The sequence below is a fragment of the Pseudorca crassidens genome, chromosome 16 (assembly GCF_039906515.1).
Source record: "Pseudorca crassidens isolate mPseCra1 chromosome 16, mPseCra1.hap1, whole genome shotgun sequence".
Taxonomy (NCBI): Eukaryota; Metazoa; Chordata; class Mammalia; order Artiodactyla; family Delphinidae; genus Pseudorca; species Pseudorca crassidens.
The window spans coordinates 64,415,149-64,436,763 of NC_090311.1; the positions used below are offsets into that span (position 1 = coordinate 64,415,149).

At 39.0% G+C, this 21,615-nt stretch overlaps 1 protein-coding gene and 1 pseudogene across 1 annotated transcript in view; one reads left to right on the forward strand and one right to left on the reverse strand.

The window, feature by feature from the left end:
* The window catches only part of CTNNA3 (catenin alpha 3), a 1,581,323-nt gene that overhangs the window by 265,901 nt on the left and 1,293,807 nt on the right, over positions 1 to 21,615 (forward strand). The window lies entirely within an intron of this gene.
* Positions 9,739 to 10,328, reverse strand: LOC137209301 (small ribosomal subunit protein uS14m pseudogene; annotated as a pseudogene).

The window sequence follows — 21,615 nt, forward strand, 5'->3', positions numbered from 1 at the left end:
ATGGGGAGGTGCAAGACCTACCCCGAGAGGAATAGTTTATACACTGAAAGAGTTCAAAACCTCGGCAATCTGTATTGGCATATGTGGGGAGTAAATGCTAAGGTCTATCAGACTAAATTCATTGACATTGGTGTACTCACGTGGAATTTGGAATTTAATAATATATTGGCTTGGGCACTTGGAAGAGGGCTTAATAATCTATGAAGTATATTAATTGAAGCCTGAACTCAGTGATCACCTATAGTTAATGAGGTAGAAATGTTTGAGATTACCTGGCATACTGTAGAAGAAGGAGTTCAATGGTTTAGGGAAATGAAAATCCTGGAATGGATGAGCCAAATTCTAACCATACTCCCTAGGAAGGCCAGATGATGCTTTTTTGTTAAAGCACTAAAATGCATTGGCAAGGGGGATGACAGTATCTTTGAATAACTCTGTGGTTGCTGTCTTCTGTAGGAAGGAGATGATATTGGGTTATACTATAATAGAATTGGGTTCTCTGATCCTAATAGGATTGATGGGGGGTCTTAGGATGATATAGAGCAGCTGGTGGCCCTTAATCATTATAAGCAAGATGTCTGAAACTACCACAAGAAGCCACAGGGATGGGTCTTGACTTACAGATATCTCTGGGAGTGGTTCTTAAACCTTACTGCGTATCAGACTCACGGTGGGCTTGTTGACCCCATCCCAGAATTTCTAATTTAATAAGTCTGAAGTGGGATTTGAACATTTTTAATTCTAATTGAAATTCTAATCAGTTAATGTTGATGCTGATGGTCTGGAGATCACACTTTGAGAACCACTATTCTGTAGCAACAGCTAATTGGTTATGCAATTCTAAGGATAAAATACGTGTGCATCCTTCCAATGTACTACCTGACACGTATAGGCAGAAAAATCCTGCCTTGTGGCAGGTCTTGTGGGAAGAAATGGTAATATTAGTGTTTTGGATATATGCCAATTCACATCCCAGAACCTCTCTGATGAGGGAGAGGCCTGACCCCTTTGTAAAAGGACCTTGAAGTGTAGCTATGGATGTATATTATACATTTTTATCCAAGCTATCTCTAAACATATTCTCTGATATATTAATAGAGGAGAAAAAAGCATGGACCTGATTTATGGATGGTTATTTATGGTTTACTGAGACCAGCTGTAAATAGATAGGTACTACACTACAACCCCACGCAGGGATGACCCCCTGAAAGCTAGTGGGAATAGGAAATCTTCACAATGTACAGAACCCTTCAATCTTCTGTCAGGGTGACTGTATACTGGAGACAGGGAAATACTCAGACCCCCTGAGTTACTGGATTCTAGATCAAAACTTATACTGATCCCCAGAGACCTTAAATGCCATCATACTAGTATACCAGTCAGAGTAGAGATCTATGGAGGTCTTAAGATAACGGATAATGTTCTGAGTACAAGAGCGGTTCCCTATCCCTCAATATATAATGGGAGTAGATATAATTAGTATCTGGCAGAATCGACACATTGGTCTTCTCAGATATGGAATGAAGGCTATTATGATTAAAAAGGGCTAAATAGAAGCTCCTGGAATGGCATCCCTCACCTACCCAAGATAGAAAACCAAAAGTAACGCCACCTTCCTGAGGGAATTTCAGAGATTAGTACCACCATAAAAGACTAAAATAAAATTATTCATGTTTAATGTGACTGTTTGGCACCTGCCAAAGTCGTATGGGTCATGGAGTATGAGAGTATAGTTTTGTACACTTGCTCAGGTGGTGATGCTAATTGCACATGTAGCTCCAGTTGTGGTATCTTTATGGGAGTAAACTAGCACAACCCCCTGGAAGTGTTATATTTTCCATTTCCATTGGTAAGGAAAACTTCGAAGTCATTAACATTTATATGGCAGGGACAACAGTATATCTTTACAGTTTTACCATAAGTAATATTCAACTGATCACTGTCACACATAATCCAGAGGGATTTTGGTTTCCTTTATATCCAACAGAACATAAAGTATGTATATTATATTGACAGTATTATGGTAATTTAAGCTAATGAGCAGGAAGTAGCAGGTATCCTAGTCACCTTAGTAACACACATGCATGTCAGAATATGGGAGAAAAACAAGTCAGGCTATTTCGTCTAAAGTGAGAAACAAATTATTACACCTGCACCTTGAACCTTGTCCACCACCAAGAATGAGGCATAATGCTTGGTGAGCATCTTTGAATTTTGAATGCAATATGTATTACCTTTAGGCAGGCTGCTGCTGCACATTTACTAGGTAAACTTTAAGGCTGCCAGTTTGAGTAAAGCCAGGAGAAAGAGCGAGCTGTGCAGTAGGTCCTATCTGCAGAGCAAACTGTTCTTCCCATGAATTTTATGACCCAGAAAGCTTGATATATTCAATATGTATGTGCCAGAGATACTATTTGGAGCTTCTGGCAAATCCCAAAGGAGAATCATGGCATAGACCCCTCCTTTGTCAGTAACTATTTCCATTTGAAAAGCAATGTTACTGACTTGCTTAGGGACCCCAATAGGAACTGAACACCTACCTGACCACAGGGCACAAAGTGAGTTTGTGACCTGAACTGCCCATCATGAACTAGGTGTTATCTAATATCGTGAGCCATAAAATTGGATGTGCCCACCAGCATCTCATTATAAATCAGATGTGATGTATCAAGATCAGGCCTGAAAAGGCTCAGAAGGCACAAGTAAACTGCTTAAGTAGATGACATATTCCCAAGGTACTCGGCCCTGCTACTTCTCTGCCTCTTCCTCAGCCCATACCTATAGCTTCATGGGGAGTTTCCTATGACTTGTTAATAGAGAAAGAAAATGCATGGTCCTGATTTATGGGTGGATATGCATGGTATACTGAAATCAGTTGTAGGGAATGGGTGCTGCACTGCAACAGGAATAACCATGAAAGACAACAGGGAGGGAAATTCTTCCAGTGGATTGAACTCTGAGCCCTGCATCTAGTTTTAATTAGGGGTAGAAGTAGAGATGTCCCAAGGTATCAGTATACATTCATTCATGGACAGTGCCTAACACATTGACTGGATTGTTAGGAACTTGGAAAGAAAAAAATCTTGTGAAGTTGGTGACAAGGAGGTCTGGAGGAGACCTCTTGGAATTGTTATGAAGTGTGAAAGAGATTCCTGTCCAACATTAATGCCTAACAAAGATATCCACAGTAGATAAAGCCTATAGGTGGACAAATGACCCCTGTGGCTTGATCAAGGAGTTCCTGTACAATGTGGATATGGTGAATAGAAGTATGCAAGGCACAGCAACATGGATTTTCCCTCCCCAAAGTTGATGTGGCTTCCACCAGTTGCTGAGCATACAGCTTGCCAATATAAGGTATCAACGTTGAACTCCTGATACAGCTTCATCCTCATGGAACCGTCTAGCTACCTAGCTTTTTGTGGATGGGGAGGCGGTGCTGTGTCTTCACAAACACTCAAAGTCCAAGTATTGATTTGCTTTCTCTTTACAGTGCTTCTGCCATTTTTGGACTTATCCAATGTTTAATACATCTTCATATTATCCCTGTAACATCACCTCCAATTAATAGGGCTTCTTATGGTGTCAATGATCTCAAGCTCATAGAATTTACTAGTCTTACCATGTGTATATTATTCAGAAACAGCTGGCTTTGTAGATTGGTGTCATGGCCTGCTAGAGGCTCAGCAATAGAGCTAGCAGGGAGATGAGATGCTGTGAGGCTGTGATGCTGTACTACGATGTGGTGAATGCCTTCAGCCAGCATCCAATAATGTTTTAGAGAGAAGAGGGAAAAAAATCATGCTATAACTTTTGACTATATTCTCCTCCCTCAGAAACCTCTCCATTAAGATAAGTTTTAAATAGCAATAATATCTTACAGAGTCATTACTTAACCCATACTTCACTTTTGTCAGAAAATTTTTGTTAGAACAATACATTTAACTTCTATCTGCCTGAAAAATCAAGACATCCACAATGTCTACTAGGGATCCTCCCTTAGATGTGGCACTGCTGTGAACTACACACCCCAAGCAATCATAAGTGGTGTTTCTGCATGTGTACAGTACACTCCAGTTTTCAAAGCTCTGTATATTTCAAAGCAATGTATAACATTGCTTATCAATATCTGATATAAATAGTATAATAAACAAGGTTTAACAGAATAAAGCATTAGTCAAAGGTGAATGCCTTCTAACTTAAATGGATTTTATTCAACTATTAATCTGTTCTCATCTGGGATAATTAAAAACCACATTGAAACCCTTAGACACTGAGAAACAACCCCAGTTCTTGACTTGACAGCCTGATTTTATTGATTTGATTTGTTTGTGGCTTTAGCTGTGAGAGGTTGTGTACATTACAACTTGGCATGGAATCTTTCACTATAGGAATTGAAGACTTTATTTACTCTTAATAGCTGATCAAGGGCTTTGTGTATATGCAGGTCTCAGCAATTGTCCCTGAGAAACTCTTGGAGTAAAAAATAATCTTTGACATAACTTCCCATATGATTCAGTTTGGATTCCCATGTGACTCAGATGCTGCCAACTTAGAAAGTACATATACATCATACTGTGCCAATGACTGGATGTCCTTAGTTGCTAATGCTCCTCTCTTGTAGTGAAAAATGCTTTATAATTTTGAAACTTCTGATCTCTTATATGTGTTAATTTTAAAAAGTCTGTTTTCTCCGTCAGAACTTTGAGAAATAACTTTCTTCTTTTTCTTTGGAGTACTTTACTTTCATTTTGAATTCAAAAGAACAATTTTAAATATGTGTTTTCTCACAGATGATAGGCATTCAGTTGTTTATCATGAAACACTTACTACATTCTACCCAAAACTACTTTACAGAAGGGGCAATTAGTGATGGAGACCAATGCCAAACAAATACACAAATTCTGTTCTATTCAAGTTCACTTCATGGGTGGTGTGATGTTAGTGTTAGAATCTCTTGGGTGAATTATGATATTGGTGAGGCACTTAATTCAACTAAAACTCATCGCATCACTTTTTAGCAATACTGCTGAAAGTAACACAAAATTCTCTTTCTCTAATTTGCCTCAGAAATATATCGTTGTCATTAGCAAGCAGAATGAGAATTGCACCTACCAATTACTGAACAAAAATTAGAGCTGTAAATAATGTGAAGCATCTCATTCTAGGCAGGTGACCTTATCTGCTTATCTTCCTACCATGTATAATAAAATAATGGTTGATAAGGGGTATTAACAGCTGTTCTAATTTGGAACTAAACTTTTATAAATCAAATTAGTACTTCCCTCCAATAAAAAAAGATCACTGAGATTGATTTAACCAGCAATATTTTAAATCTTCTTTTTTAACTCCCATCTCAGTGACAGAACAGGAAGCCAGTTTCATATGACTCCTTTTCTTGGTATAAATTTCATGTGCTTAATAAATTTGTTTATTTGATATGACATTATGCTTAAGTTTGTATTTATTCTTCTTCTTAAAAATGAAATCAAATAATTTCATTTGTAAAAATATTGCCTGAATTCCTAGTTCAAGTTAAAAAAATTATGCAATTAAGAGAAGAGAAATTTTGGGCAGAAGGGTACATACATAGAGGAATTTGTGGGCAGAAGGCAACATTATTTAGAGAATTACTTTGAAGTAGTTCAATACATTTTAAGTTTGCGATTATTGGATGATTGTATATATGTAATTACCCTGAAATTGTGCCAATAATGAGTCTTTTTCTCCACTTACCTCTTGTCTCCATTGGTATATATTATCCGAGTATTAGATTTACTTATGCATATTTGAGTCTCTATACACTTACTGATTTTTTAAGCAAACATTTATTAAGTGCCCACTGAGTGCTGAACATTATGCTAACACTGGGAGGGGGAGGTGTGTGCAGGGATGAATAATTATATATAACCATCATTGTTATATAACAGTAGAATCTTTCAAATGGAACCTCTAACCTTGACTGGTGTTATATAAACTTTCAGGAGATTCTTTAGTGACTGGAGTTCATTTACCATGTTCAGGGTCAATTGGACCTTAAGCATTTAAGAGATATAATTTAGAAGGAGAAGAAAACTTAATATATACATTGATAACATGTTCCTGTCATAAATAATCTTTAATACTTTGAGCTATTTAGAAATATGAGATAGTATCTAGTACAGGAACTATATTATATGAGAATATTTATTAAATTAAACAAAATTAATTAAATTCTGCCCTGTAATAAAAATTGACATTCGCTGATAGAAACAGTTTAAGCTGATTGTTATCTGTTGGCTTTATAGATTTTACCTTTACTGGGGCTCCTTCCAACCACCTCTAAGAGGATCTTTGAAGGAGTTTTTCCCAAAATGTTATGCTGGACAAATCTAATCTACTCATTAAAAACAGAAAGTCTACTTGATCAAACTTAGCAACTTTATTTCCAAAAACATTCTTTTATATAAACTAGTATAAAATAAATAGGTATTTAAAAATTCCTTTTGATTTAGAGAACTGCTGATGCTTCTATTCACTATTCCTCATCTACTAAGTCTCTGCAGGAATTTATACAATTCAGTATCCTAAAGTGGAAAGAATGGTTAATTTTATCTAGTATTAGACAAGGAGGAAAAAGTTTTAATAAGTGCTGATAGTTACCCAAAGCTTCAAACTTTAATGACTCCATTAAAGTTACTGGATAACATTAAGTGTGATATATGGTAACCACACAGAACATTCTGGGTTAAACACAACTTGAACCACGCGATCTGTTCATATTGCTAATCAGAAATGTTGCTCTTTAAACAGTTTGAACTGTTTCACATTCTTCTGTTAACTGTTTACTATGCTAGGTAAAACTAAAACCTTTTTAGTTTTTAATACAAATGTTGGTGTAGTAGTTGTCTCTTAAGTTATACATTGTAGCTATTAGAAGATAGACCCAATTAGGAGTCTATAGAAGTAAAAATGGGAGGGGGACTGATTATGGACTCTGAAGAGGTAAGACAAAGTGGTGCCACTTCATATTCATATTTGACAAGTAACTGTTGTATATTATAGTCAGTATGCTTAATGTTTTAAACTAAATCATGGGGAACCAACTGGGTTCCAGTTTTACTTTTACTTTTCATTGGAAAGCTGTGTTTACATTGGTAAATCTTGTGCAGAGGTTATGGTAATATACAAAGTTTTCTTTTCCTTTCAGGTAGTATTTTAAATAATCTTTAGGCTTATTCTAGGAAGATGTTCATGGTAGATTGTTACACAGTAAAATGAATCCCAGGGTGTCAAGTACAAAAACTAAGTATTGTACTAGGGGATAACAAACTACTTGTGTACTCATAAGGGTAGATAATGCAGGGAGCTTTTAAACAGGTCACAGGAAATGAGAAAGAAATGAAAATAAATCACTTGTTAGAGATAACAATGAAATGAGCTAGAGAGAAGAGAAATGCTCTGTAAACAGGTACATGAGCAAGTGCTGTAGAGACTTACAGAAAATCAGGGGACTAGGTTTGACAATTTCATTCATCTTTCATGCCAACACCACAGTTTTGGTCACTCAACAGGTCAGTTACCTTTCCTTTGTCCTTGTATCATAGGTCACACTGTTAAATGTAGCTACCCTGTAAATAATCATAACTACCATATTTTGGAAGCTTGCCATGTCCCAAGCTCTGTGTTGAGTGCTTTACATATGTTATTTTGACACTTACAGCTATTTTATGAGGCAGGTGTTATTATCTCCATTTATAGGAAAGGAAACAGACTTGGAGAGATCAATTTATTGCAACAGCTAGAAAGAGCCAGAGGTGTGATGTGAATCCTTGTGCATCTGACTCCAAAGTCCATCCTTTTAAATCTTACACTTCCTGCAATTGGTCACATCATGTATTTTATTACTTAAGAAAGAGTGAATAAGTAAGAAGCTTGGAGTCAAAGTCTGGCTATTTCATTAGTGATGTGACCTTGGTAACATTTCTTAACCACCTCAGTTCTTCTGTTTGGAAATGGGGACACAAATAGCATCTTTTGAGGTGCTTATGACGATTCAAAGTGATAACAAAATACTTAGCACAGGTCATGGCACATAGAAGAGTTTTCTAAATTTTACCATTATTATCATTTTGCATATTTTATTAAATTCTTGATTTTGTGAGGCTTTGAATTTTATAGTCCTATAAAACCAATGTAATTTGGTAGTGAATCTTATTTTCTCTCTAAGAGAAGAGAACTTTCTTTCCCGTTTGAATTAAGTAATCTTTGAATCCTATTTGAATTTTATTTGAATCTGGTTTAAATTGCTCCTGAAATAATATTGACTTTTAAGAGAAGTTTGTTTTTACGATGCTGTAGTTTTTTTATAAATAATTTTCTGCTGCTTTATTCTATGACTTTGTTTAATTGTACTCAAATGTCATCATTTATTAGTTTTCTGTGGTCCAGACCACATATTTGTTTGGATATTAGCGACTGAAATTGTAAGATTTCTCTGTGTATTATAAAATGAACTAAAAGTATGAGGGAAAAGTTCATACTTAGAAAATCAAATTTCTTCTAATATTCTTAACTAGGTAGTATAGACTTTGGGGAATGATTTTCCTTGGTTGATAAGCTTTTGGAAAAATTCTATATATTCTTATATTCTCTTGAAAATTCTATTATCTTTGTTGCTATTTCTATAAGACAATTTAAAAGTATATCACTACTTCTGATCATTAGAGTTAGTTCTTTTTGCAATTTATATTGATTGAAGTCATGCTGTTTCTAACTTTAAGCCAGTAATATTTTGGGCTATAATATAAGAGAGTCATGCAAATAAGCATATGTGTTTATGACTGTATGCAGTTAATATTTTTTGTTTAAATTTCACATGATAGATTAGGATCTGTGGGGCTATACACCACACGATTTGGGTAGGTTTGTAATTAACCAAATTAAATCAGAAAAAGCAGATATTACTACATTTCTTAACACTTTGATCATGGGCATTATTGGAGCTGCTGGCATCAGCATGTTGAATAAAGGACATCTCAGTACTAAAAACTGTTTATAGAGATTCTAAAGACTTTGTTGGATCCATGTTATCTGCTTAAGAAATGATAGGCAATCAAAAGCTAATTGATGATTTTTCTCAACTACTGATAGCAATTTAGTATATTTTACCCTTTATCCCTACTGCCTTGAAATAAATTTACTGAATGTGCTATCTTTTGATGATTATATCAAGGACAGAAGAACCAGATAATAAGTGGGTCCTTAGACTTCCCTTCTTTGTGGGAAGAGATATTTAGGATTTTGGAATATAGGAGGGACAGATATTTGATAGTCTGTTTTCCTTTTTACTTACTTCCAGTCTTCTGATAATCATGGGTTTTAAGATCTAAACCTTAGGTGTAATTACCCTGATCCTAATTTCCTCATCTGTACAAGAGGAAAAAAATGATACTTCCTTTAAGGATTCTTTTGAAGATTAAATGGCATAATTTATGTGAAGTGCCTGGCATATAATGATGTTCAATGAACTTATACTATTTGTGACCTGGTGTTTTCTTTCTATCTTTTCCCTTTTGTTTTAACAATTAAGGCTTTTTTTTTTTTACAGAAATATTTTTTATTACTCTACTCTTCACACTACGCTTGGGAACAGTATGTTTAATTTATTAAATCCAAAAAAAGGTAATTCACTGACAGAATGAAACATCCAAATTTTTTCATTTAAAATTTAGAAGTAATTTAACTATAGACAGCATCAGGTAGAGCAGACCTTTGTTCCGGATCCCCATAAAAACTAGGTTTTTGTCTATTGGAAAAACCTCTTCTTGCCAGAACTGGTTTTCCTGCAAGCTCAGTAGGTTCTGGAGCTGGTTATTACCGCATTGCTCGCTGCACCCCAGACAGTTGCCCATGGTCGGCTAAGTGACGGAAGAAGATATGACTAAGCCTCCAGCGCCGCCTTACACCTCGTGGACAGGACGTTGTAAGACACCGATTTGTGATTCCAACGCGACAGCTGTCCCGGGGAAGGGCAGCAATTTCTCCATCAGCCACTTCCTGAAGGTCTTTTGGCAGAATGGTATTCTTCCTGAGAATTGATGTGTAGCCTCTCATCTACATACTCATAGGCCATTTTTCTTCTCTTCACATCATGCAACATTTTCCAGTCTACATAGTAACTTCGAACTTGGCCTGAAGCTGATGAAGGAACAACCTCCTCTCCAGCTACTGACCCATTTTTCTGCTCCCCTTTGCAGCAAAACATTTTCAAAGGCTTGTCTATATTCGTAGTCTCCGATTTCGTTCCTCCTCTTCTGTCTTGAACGCTTTCCCTCCCACCACACCATCGAAACCCCTGTGATCCAGGTCCCAAAAATTTCCACTCAGCTAAGCCCTGCAGGCAATTCTCAGCTCTTCTTTCAATTGACTTTGAGCAGAAAGTTACCCACTCCCTGCTCCTGGAGTGCTTCCGGGCCACCACGCTCTCCTCCCTCGCTCTGCTTCTTTCAAGTCTCCTTTGCTTGGCTCTCTTCTCTTAACATTAAAGGCTCTGGGGCCTCGTTCCTCGGACACCTTCTCTCTCCACCTACACTCCTTATAAATTGGAGTCAATCTGCAGCTTTTAATGCCAGTCAGCTCTAAGCTTATGAATACCAAATTTACATCTGCAGCTCGGCCCTCCCCTGACTCAGGCCGGAGGAGGGAAGTGGGCAGAGGGAGAACCCTGGGATGGGTCTGCACTGGGCACTACAGGTGGGAGAATAGTGGGTAACCCATGGGTTTGAAGCTTCAGAGGAGAGGGGGAGGAGGGTATAGGGGGTGGGCCAGACCTGCCAGACGGTGCGCAGCAGAGAGCCAAGCATGGAGGCTGCTATGTTGTCCCAACAGTTAAGGCTTTTAACCAAAATTATCTTTTGCCTCTTCCATAACTTATAATCCAGACCTGATTTATTATGTAGTATGGCATTCTCCAAAGTGGTACCCAGGAGGCATGCATGATGATCCAGTGGGATATATGAAAAATGTTAAAACTTCTACTGGTATTTAATTTTTATTTAAGAAAATAAAAGAAATTTAGGTTTAATAATATTTAATTTAAAAGCTAAGATTAGGTTATATGTAATGTATAAATAAATACATTGAGTATGAATGCTGAATTTTTCCTTTTTCTGAATGGGAGTGCTTGATCAAAAAAATTTGGAGATCATTAATGTATAATTTAGTGCCTGAAAACAGCTTTATGGGTGACAGGAAGAAGAATTTGGAAAAGCTCTTTCTGAAAACTTTCTTGGGGACCAGAGTTTAAGTAAGTCACAAGGAGGTAATCTAGTTATGGATGTCAGAAGGCAATGGGGGTCAGTGTTAGTGCTTGGTTCTTTTGAATTTTTGGTTTCCTACAGTGGAACTTCAGTATAGTTTTAGTATAGTTTTGGTATAGTTTTGTTGTTGTTGTTGTTGTCATTGTTGAAAAAAGAACCACCTTGTTGAAACCTGGTTTGTTTCACATATTCTATTAATAAGGTTGGCATTTTATTTATATGGAAAAAAATGCACAGATAATATATAGTACAAACCCCCTGTAAATACTCTTATTGAGCAATAGACAAGACCTCCATTTTATAAAATAAATAAATGCAGTTTAAATTGGTTGCTTTGGTACTCAGAAGAGTGATGTAAGCCTCCTTGCTGGGATTGATATGCTGAGAAGATTTTATTACATTTTGAAACACATAAATAAAAGTTCATGCAAACAAGTAGTCTGTACTCCTGTCATTGGAACTCAAACACATATAATAGAAAGATATTCCATTGAGCCTAACTTCATTTAGGATTAAGACCCTTTTGCCAAACTGTGACCTACAGGAGAAATCTGTAGTTCTGTTGGATTTCAAAGCCATTTCACAATGTTGCTTCCAGCAGCAGGAATAACGGTTTTACAGACTAGTGAGTTGTTTATTTTGAGAGTCCATTTCAATGATCATAAACCACTGTTCTTGACATTGATGGTTTACTTAGTAGTTTGGAAATTGTGCATACTAGCAAAACGTGAAATGGTTTTAAATTGTTTTTATGAACAGTGTCAATTACAGAATGGGCTAAATTCACTTTGACTGCAGAGGCTCATTACTGTGGAGGTCAAGATGCTCTACCACACTCAGTTAAAGCTGTTCTTTTTAGTGATTCAGAGCCTGTTTGGTACTCCTTGAAGACTAAAACTATGCCCTAATATACAATCATGGAGAGTACCAGAGTCATTATAACTATATGTTTCTCTACAATCCTTGAAACAGTATAAAATACCAGGATTCTGAGTAGTATTCTACTTCCCAATATCCAAGATTATATTGGACCAAGAATGTATGTTAGAAAATATCTCTAATAAGTTCTTCAAGGCTGATCACATTATTTGATTACTTGTAGAGGATGCAGATTGGCCTGGCCTGTGAACTAGATATAAATGACTACAAGAAGAAAAACCATCTGATGAATTGAAGTGAATTATATGCTGTCAATGTGAGCTATATATGCATAAGGGATACCTTTTATGGGGACACACACATTTATTCCAGGAGATTGTTTTTTGCTATATTTATATCATACTATATGTAAACATTCAGAAAATATTTGCATGAAAGTAATGGCAAATCTGTTGACTGTTACTCTGAAATGGGTTTCAATATCAAAAAGACAATATATATAAGAAATTTTCTCATGTGCTAGTCATCATGGGATAACTCAGCAGAGCTCTTGATTTTTTTGAAGATCTCAAAGGAAGTGCCAAGAAATTATATTCAAGGATCTTTAAGGTTTAATAAGATCTAGGGAAAGGATTTCTGTAAAATCAAGCCAGAAACAATTCTCAGGCCTTTGAAATGATTTAGGTTGAGACAACTAATATTTTATATTAACTGTAGATTAATAGTCTGTTCTTTTAAAATTTTATAATTAGTTCTATATTGTAGTATTTTCAGTCAGGAGTTAATGCACAGTTAATTTTACAGACATGAAAAATTGTATCTTGAAGGCCTTCCCATTTCTTGAGTAGTGTTTATCTTTTTTTTTTTAACATCTTTATTGGAGTATAATTGCTTTACAGTGGTGTGTTAGTTTCTGCTGTATAACAAGTGAATCAGCGATACATATACATATATCCCCATATCTCCTCCCTCTTGCATCTCCCTCCACCCTCCCTATCCCAGCCCTCAGGGTGAACACAAAGCACCGAGCTAATCTCCCTGTGCTATGCGGCTGCTTCCCACTAGCTATCTGTTTTACATTTGGTAGTGTATATATGTCCATGCCACTCTCTCACTTTGTCCCAGCTTACCCTTCCCCCTCCCCGTGTCCTCAAGTCCATTCTCTATGTCTGCATCTTTATTCCTGTCCTGCCCCTACGTTCGTCAAAACAATTTTTTTTTTTTTAGATTCCATATATATGTTTAAGCATACGGTATTTGTTTTTCTGTTTCTGACTTACTTCACTCTGTATGACAGACTCTAGGTCCATCCACCTCACTACAAATAATCCAGTTTCATTTCTTTTTATGGTATATTCCATTGTATATATGTGCCACATCTTCTTTATCCATGCATCTGTCAGTGGACACTTTGGTTGCTTCCATGTCCTGGCTATTTAAATAGAGCTGCAATGAACATTGTGGTACATGACACTTTTTGAGTTATGGTTTTCTCAGGATATATGTCCAGTAGTGAGATTGCTGGGTCATATGGTAATTCTATTTTTAGTTTTTTGAGGGACCTCTATTCTGTTCTCCATAGAGCTGTATCAATTTACATTCCAACCAACAGTGCAAGAGAGTTCCCTTTTCTCCACACCCTCTCCAGCATTTATTGTTTGTAGATTTTTTGATGATGGCCCTCTGACCGGTGTGAGGTGATACCTCATTGTAGTTTTGATTTGCATTTCTCTAATAATTAGCCATGTTGAGCATCCTTTCATGTGTGTGTTGGCAGTCTGTATATCTTCTTTGGAGAAATGTCTGTTTAGGGCTTCTGCCCATTTTTGGACTGGGTTGTTTGTTTTTTTGATATTGAGCTGCATGAGCTGCGTATATTTTGGAGATTAATCCTTTGTCAGTTGCTTCATTTGCAATTTATTCTCCCATTCTGAGGGTTGTCTTTTCATCTTGTTTGCGATTTCCTTTGCTGTGCAAAAGCTCTTAAGTTTCATTAGGTGCCATTTATTTCTGTTTTTATTTCCATTTCTGTAGGAGGTGGGTCAAAAAGGATCGTGCTGTGATTTATGTCATGGAGTGTTCTTCCCATGTTTTCCTCTAAGAGTTTTATAGTGTCTGGCCTGACATTTATGTCTTTAATCCATTTTGAGTTTATTTTTGTGTATGGTGTTAGGGAGTGTTCTAATTTCATTCTTTGACATGTAGCTGTCCAGTTTTCCCAGCACCACTTATTGAAGAGGCTATCTTTTCTCCATTGTATATTCTTGCCTCCTTTATCTAAGGTGACCATATGTGCATGGGTTTATCTCTGGGCTTTCTGTCCTGTCCCGTTGATCTATATTTGTGTTTTTTTGTGCCAGTACCATACTGTCTTAAATACTGTAGCTTTATAGTATAGTCTGAAGTCAGAGAGTCTGATTCCTCCAGCTCCGTTTTTCTTTCTCAAGATTGATTTGACTATTTGGTGTCGTTTGTATTTCCATGCACATTGTGAAATTTTTTGTTCTAGTTCTGTGAAAAATGCCATTAGTAGTTTGATAGGGATTGCACTGAATCTTTAGATTGCTCTGGGTAGTATAGTCATTTTCACAATGTTGATTCTTCCAATCCAAGAACATGGTATATCTCACCATCTCTTTGTATCATCTTTAATTTCTTTCATCAGTGTCTTATAGTTTTCTGCATACAGGTCTTTTGTCTCCTTAAGTAGGTTTATTCCTAGGTATTTTATTCTTTTTGTTACAATGGTAAACGGAAGTGTTTCCTTAATTTTGCTTTCAGACTTTTCATTGTTAGTGTGTAAGAATGAAAGAGATTTCTATGCATTAATTTTGTATCTTGCAACTTTACCAAATTCATTGATTAGCTCTAGTAGTTTTCTGGTAGCATCTTTAGGATTCTCTATGTATAGTACCATGTCATCTGCAAACAGTGACAGTTTTACTTCTTTTCTGATTTGGATTCCTTTTATTTCTTTTTCTTCTCTGATTGCTATGGCTAAAACTTCCAAAACTATGTTGAATAACAGTGGTGAGAGTGGGCAACCTTGTCTTGTTCCTGATCTTAGTGGAAATGGTTTCAGTTTTTCACCATTGAGAATAATGTTGGCTCTGGGTTTGTCATATACGGCCTTTATTATGTTGAGGTAAGTTCCCTCTTTGCCTACTTCCTGGAGGGTTTTTATCATAAATGGGTGTTGAATTTTGTCAAAACTTTTTCTGCATCTATTGAGATGATCATCTGGTTTTTCTCCTTCAATTTGTTAATATGGTTTATCACATAGATTGATTTGTGTATATTGAAGAATCCTTGCATTCCTGGGATAAACCCCACTTGATCATGGTGTATTGTCCTTTTAATGTGCTGTTGATTCTGTTTGCTAGTATTTTGTTGAGTATTTTTACATCGATGTTCATCAGTGATAGTGGCCTGTAGTTTTCTTTTTTTGTGGCATCTTTGTCCAGTTTTGGTATCTGGGTGATGGTGTCCTTGTAAAATGAGTTTGGGAGTGTTACTCCCTCTTCTGTATTTTGGAAGAGTTTGAGAAGGATAAGTGTTAACTTTTCTCTAAATGTTTGATAGAATTCACCTGTGAAGCCATCTGGTCCTGGGCTTTGGTTTGTTGGAAGATTTTTAATCACAGTCTCAATTTCAGTGCTTGTGATAGGTCTGTTCATATTTTCTATTACTTCCTGGTTCAGTCTCCTAAGATTGTGCATTTCTAAGAATTTGTCCATTTCTTCCAGGTTGTCCATTTTATTGGCATAGAGTTGCTTGTAGTAATGTCTCATGATCCTTTGTATTTCTGCAGTGTCAGTTGTTACTTCTCCTGTTTCATTTCTAATTCTGTTGATTTGAGTCTTCTCCCTTTTTTTCTTGATGAGTCTGACTAATGGTTTATCAATTTTGTTTATTTTCTCAAAGAACCAGCCCTCAATTTGGGATGAGTCGTTGTATATTCAGGTATTCCACAGATGCAGGGTACCTCAAGTTGATTGTGGAGAATTAATCTGCTGCTCCTGAGGCTGCTGGGAGAAATTTCCCTTTCTCTTCTTTCTTTGCACAGCTTCCAGGGTTCAGCTTTGGATTTGGACCCGCCTCTCCGTGTAGGTCGCCTGAGGGCATCTCTTCTTCGCTCAGACAGGACGATGTTAAAGGAGCAGCTGATTCAGGAGCTCTGGGCCACTCAGGCAGTGGGGAGGGAGGGGTACGGATGCGGGGCGAGCTTGCCGCAGCAGAGGCCAGAGTGACGTTTCAACAGCCTGCGGTGCTCCGTGCCTTCTGCCGGGGAAGTCGTTGTTGGATCACTGGACTCTGGCAGTGGTAGGCTGCACAGGCTCCCAGGAGGGGAGATGTGGAGAGCGACCTGTGGTTGCACACAGGCTTGTTGGTGGCGGCAGCAGCAGCCTTAGCATCCCATGCCCGTCTCTGGGGTCCGCGCTGATAGCCGCGGCTCGCGTCTGTCTCTGGAGCTCCTTTAAGCGGCGCTCTTAATCTCCTCTCCTCGCACCAGGAAACAAAGAGGCAAGAAAGTGTTTCTTGCCTCTTTGGCAGGTCCAGACTTTTTCCCGGAGTTCCTCCCGGCCAGCTGTGGCGAACTAGTCCCTTCAGGCTGTGTTTACGCAGGCAACCCCAGTCCTCTCCCTGGGATCCGACCTCCGAAGCAGGAGCCTCAGGTCCCAGCCCCCGCCCGCCCCGGTGGGTGAGCAGACAAGCCTCTCGGGCTGTTGAGTGCTGGTCGGCACCGTTCCTCTGTGCGGGAACCTCTCTGCTTTGCCGTCTGCACCCCTGTAGCTGCGCTCTCCTCCGTGGCCCCAACGCTTCCCCACTCTGCCACCCGCAGTCTCTGCCTGCGAAGGGGCTTCCTAGTGTGTCGAAACCTTTCCTCCTTCACAGCTCCCTCCCAGTGGTGCAGGTCCCATCCCTATTCTTTTGTCTCTGTTTTTTCTTTTTCCTTTTGCCCTACCCAGGTACGTGGGGAGTTTCTTGCCTTTTGGGAGGTCTGAGGTCTTCTGCCAGCGTTCAGTAGGTGTTCTATAGGAGCTGTTCCACATGTAGATGTATTTCTGATGTATTTGAGGAGAGGAAGGTGATCTCCGTGTGTTACTCTTCCACTATCTTGAAGCTCCTCTCCCATTCTGTTTTAGATTCTTTTCTCATATAGATTATCACAGAATATTGGGTAGGGTTCCCTGTGCTGTACAGTATGTCCTTGTTGGTTATCTGTCTTATATGTAGAAGTGTGCGTGTGTTCATCCCAAGCTCCTGATTTATACACCCCCCCCCCCCGCAGTGTTTTCCCTTTGGTAACCATAAGTTTGTGTTCAATATCTATAAGTCTGCTTCTGTTTTGTAAATAAGTTCATTTGTATCCTTTTTAAAATTAGATTCCACATATGAGTGATATCATATGATATTTGTCTGACTTACTTAATATGAAAATCTCTAGGTCCATCCATGTTGCTGCAGATGGCATTATTTCATTCTTTTTTATGGCTGAGTAATATTCTATTGTATATATCCATTCCTCTGTTGATGGACATTTAGGTTGCTTCCATGTCTTGGCTATTGTAAATAGTGCTGCAGTGAACATGGGGGTGCATGTATCCTTTTGGATTATGGTTTTCTGTGGATATACACCCAGGAGTGGGATTGCTGGATCATATGGTAGTTCTATTTTAAGGTTTTTAAGGAACCTCCATAGTGTTTTCCATAGTGGTTGTACCAATTTACATTCCTTCCAGCAGTTTAGGTGTGTTCCCTTTTCCCCACACCCCGTCCAGCATTTATTGTTTGTAGACTTTCTGATGATGGCATTTCTGACTGGTGTGAGGTGTTACCTCATTGTAGTTTCGATTTGTATTTCTCTAATAGTGATGTTGAGCATCTTTTCATGTTCTTTTTGGCCATCTGTATGTCTTCTTTGGAGAACTGTGTATTTAGATCTTCTACCTATTTTTTCATTGGGTTTTTGTTTTTTTGACATAGAGCTCTGCATGTTCCCTGAACACTTGAGTGGGAAGTGTATTCTGCTGCTTTCAGGTGGGATATCCTATAGATATCAATTAAGTCTATTAGGTTTATTGTGTCATTTAAAGTTTGTGTTTCCTTATTTATTTTCATTTTGGATGATCTGTCCATTGGTGAAAGTGGGATGTTAAAGTCCCCTACTATGGTTGTGTTACTGTCGATTTCCCCTTTTATGGCGGTTAGCATTTGCCTTATGTATTGAAGCGCTCCTATGTTGGGAGAATAAATATTTACAATTGTTGTATCTTCTTCTTGGATTGATCCCTTGATCATTATATAGTGTCCTTCCTTGTCTCTTGTAATAGTCTTTCTTTTAAAGTCTATTTTGTCTGATATGAGTATTGCTACTCCAGCTTTGATTTTCATTTGCATGGAATATCTTTTTCCATCCCCTCACTTTCAGTCTGTATGTGTCCCTCAGTTATTCAGCTACTGATTACTTCTAGTGTATTTTTCATTTCAGTTATTTTGTTGTTCATCACTGTTTGTCTGTTCTTTAGTTCTTTTAGGTCCTTGTTAAATATTTGTGTCTTCTTGATCTTTGTCTCCATTCCATTTTCGAGATCTTGGATCATTTTTACTATCATTAATCTGAATTCTTTTTCAGGTAGAGTCCCTATTTCCTCTTCATTTATTTGGTCTTGTGGGATTTTACCTTGCTCCTTTGTCTGCAATGTATTCCTCTGTCGTCTCATTTTGTCTAACCTATTGTGTTTATGGTCTCCTCTCTGCAGGCTGCAGGGTCGTAGTTCCTCTTCTGTTTTCTGCTGCCTGGTGAGTGAGGTTTGTCCAGGGGCATGTGTATGCTTCCTGGTGGGAGGGACTGGTGCCTGTGCTGTGCTAGGTGGAGCTATCTTTTCCTTCTGAAGGGCAGGGCCACGTCAGGTGATGTGTTTTGGGGTGTCTGTGAGCTTAATACAACTTTAGGCAGCCTGTCTGCTCTTGGGTGGGGCTGTGCTCCTGCCCTGCTGGTTGTTTGGTGTGAGATGTCCAGCTCTTGAACCTGCAGGCAGTTTTGTGGCGCCAGGTCTTGGTGTTGATGGGGATACCTCTAGGAGGGCGCAGGCTGATTAACATTCCCTGGGCCTGGGAATTCTCTGGCGGTCCAGCGTCCTGGACTCAGTGCTCCCACTCTGGAGACTTAGGCCCACCCCCTGGCTGGGGAACCAAGAGACTGCAAACCACACAGTGTGGCCCCAGAAAAAAGAAAGAAAAGAAAAGAAAAGAAATAAAGAGAAATAAGAAAAGAAAAGAGAAGAAAACAAACAGAGAAACAAAACCCAAGACAAATAGCAAAAACAAAGGCAAACAAACAGCAGCAACCACACAACACACACACACCCAGAAAAACAAACAAACAAAAAACCACAAGATTACAAACAAAAAAATTAAAAAACGAGAACAGTCAATAATTATTAAACTAACAAAAAAATGAAAAATAAAAACAGAAAGCAAACATATAACAAAAAAGCGAAGAAAACAGAATATACACATAAAAACAATCAAAAAAAATAAAACAAAGAACAAAAACAAGAAATAGACCACAAAACAACAAAAAAGTAAAGTAAAAATAGAAAAATAAAAATTATATATTAAAAAATAAAAATTAAAACAAGATAAAAAATAATAAAGCAACAACACCAAGAACTGAACTAAATGAAACAAACAAAAAAAGAATAATGATAATAAGAATATTTTCCTGGGGCCTTCTCTCTCAGTGTCCTTGCTCCCACAAGGAGCCAATCCCTGCCTCTCCAGGAGGTCCTCCAATACCTCTAGATAGGTCTCTGGACCTGCTGTGGGCACTGTGGGGCCAGCTCAGTATCTGACCTGGCCCAACTCCCACAGGCGCTTTCCCCCAAAGTCCAGTGCTGCGAAGGCTAGGCCAGTCTCAGTTATTGAAACACTCATTGTCTCTTCAGGTATTCCACAGACACAGAATTTACCAAGCCGATCTCAGGGATTTAATCCATGGCTTGTGCAGCTACAGAGAAAAATTTCCATTCCCCTTTCTTAATCACATCACCCCTGGAGCTCAGCTTTGATTTTGACCCCAACTCTGCATGTGCGCCACCCTCAGGTGGCTGTTCCTTGCCCAGGTGAGAGGGAGCAGCAGCTGCTTGGGGGCACACTTAGTCAGGCTGGGGATGGGTATGGCGGCCACGATTGGGCTGTGCATGAGTTGCCTGTGGCACCAGGGACCCACAGGCAGTTGCAACAGACTGTGGCATGCTCGCTCTGGTGGGAGTCCCTCCCAGTGCCAGTGGAGGCAGGAGCTGGCATATGGGGGGTGGTGGCAGCCCCGCCCCCCCGTGACTCTCAACAGTGGTGCCTCACTTTCCAGGCAGACCATTCTTCCTCTAGGGACATTCCTGGCCATGCATCCCCTCACTGCCAACCCCTCTGCTGTATCCAAACAGGCAGCAGTGCTCCTCTCCCTGGATCTGTTCTCCCAACCCCACACTTTAGCACTCAGCCCCCAGCAGCATCAGCAGACTGTCGTCCAGGCAGGGGCGCCTAGGGCTGATGCCCAAGGAGGCTTTGGGATGCACAGTGCTCAGGTCCCAGGAGCTCACGCAGGTGGAGGAGATGCTGGTCCGAGGGGTGAGTGGGCCTGCTCAGATGGGAGACCCTCCCAGTACCCACAGAGGCCAAAGAAGCTGATGGGTGGGGAAGGGGTTGTAATGGTGGCTCCACCCCTTGTGCACCACTCAACAATGGCGCTTTGTTTCTGTGGTGTCCTGGGCTTTTTCCTGGTTGTGGAACTCCTTACTCCTGTCCCTTCAGGCTGTCTTTTCACAGCCAACAGCTGTTGCCTCCCTGGGTCCGCACTCTGAACCCCACTTTCCAGCACCCAGCCCCCCATCACAACAGGTGACTCATGACTCAGGCTGGAATGCACAGAGCAGTGGTGTAGACCATGCATGCAGTTCTGCCTTCCACAGACCATCCGCTATATTCTCCTTTGATCCCCCAAAGGTCTCTTTCTGTCCCAGCTGATTTCCCCACTGTGAGGGAATTTTTCTGAGTGTGGGGACCTCCCCTCACCTTCAGCTTCCCACCAGGGTTGATGGTCCCTTTTTGATTACTCTTTTCTTTTTTTTTTTTCTGTCTTTCATCCTACCCAGTTGTGAGGGGATTTTTCTTTTCCTTTTATGTATCTGAAGTCTTCTGCTAATGTTCTGCTGGTGCTCTATGAGAATTGTTCCATTTGTAGATGTATTCTTGATGTACTTGAGAGTAGGGACAAATTCCGTGTCCTCCTAGTCCGCCATCTTGATTCCTCCCCCTGTTTGTATTGGGTTGGCCAAAAAGTTTGTTTGGGTTTTTCCATAAGATGTTATGGAAAAAAACGAATGAACTTTTTGGCCAACCCAATGTATTTTGGAGATTGTTGTTGGTTGCA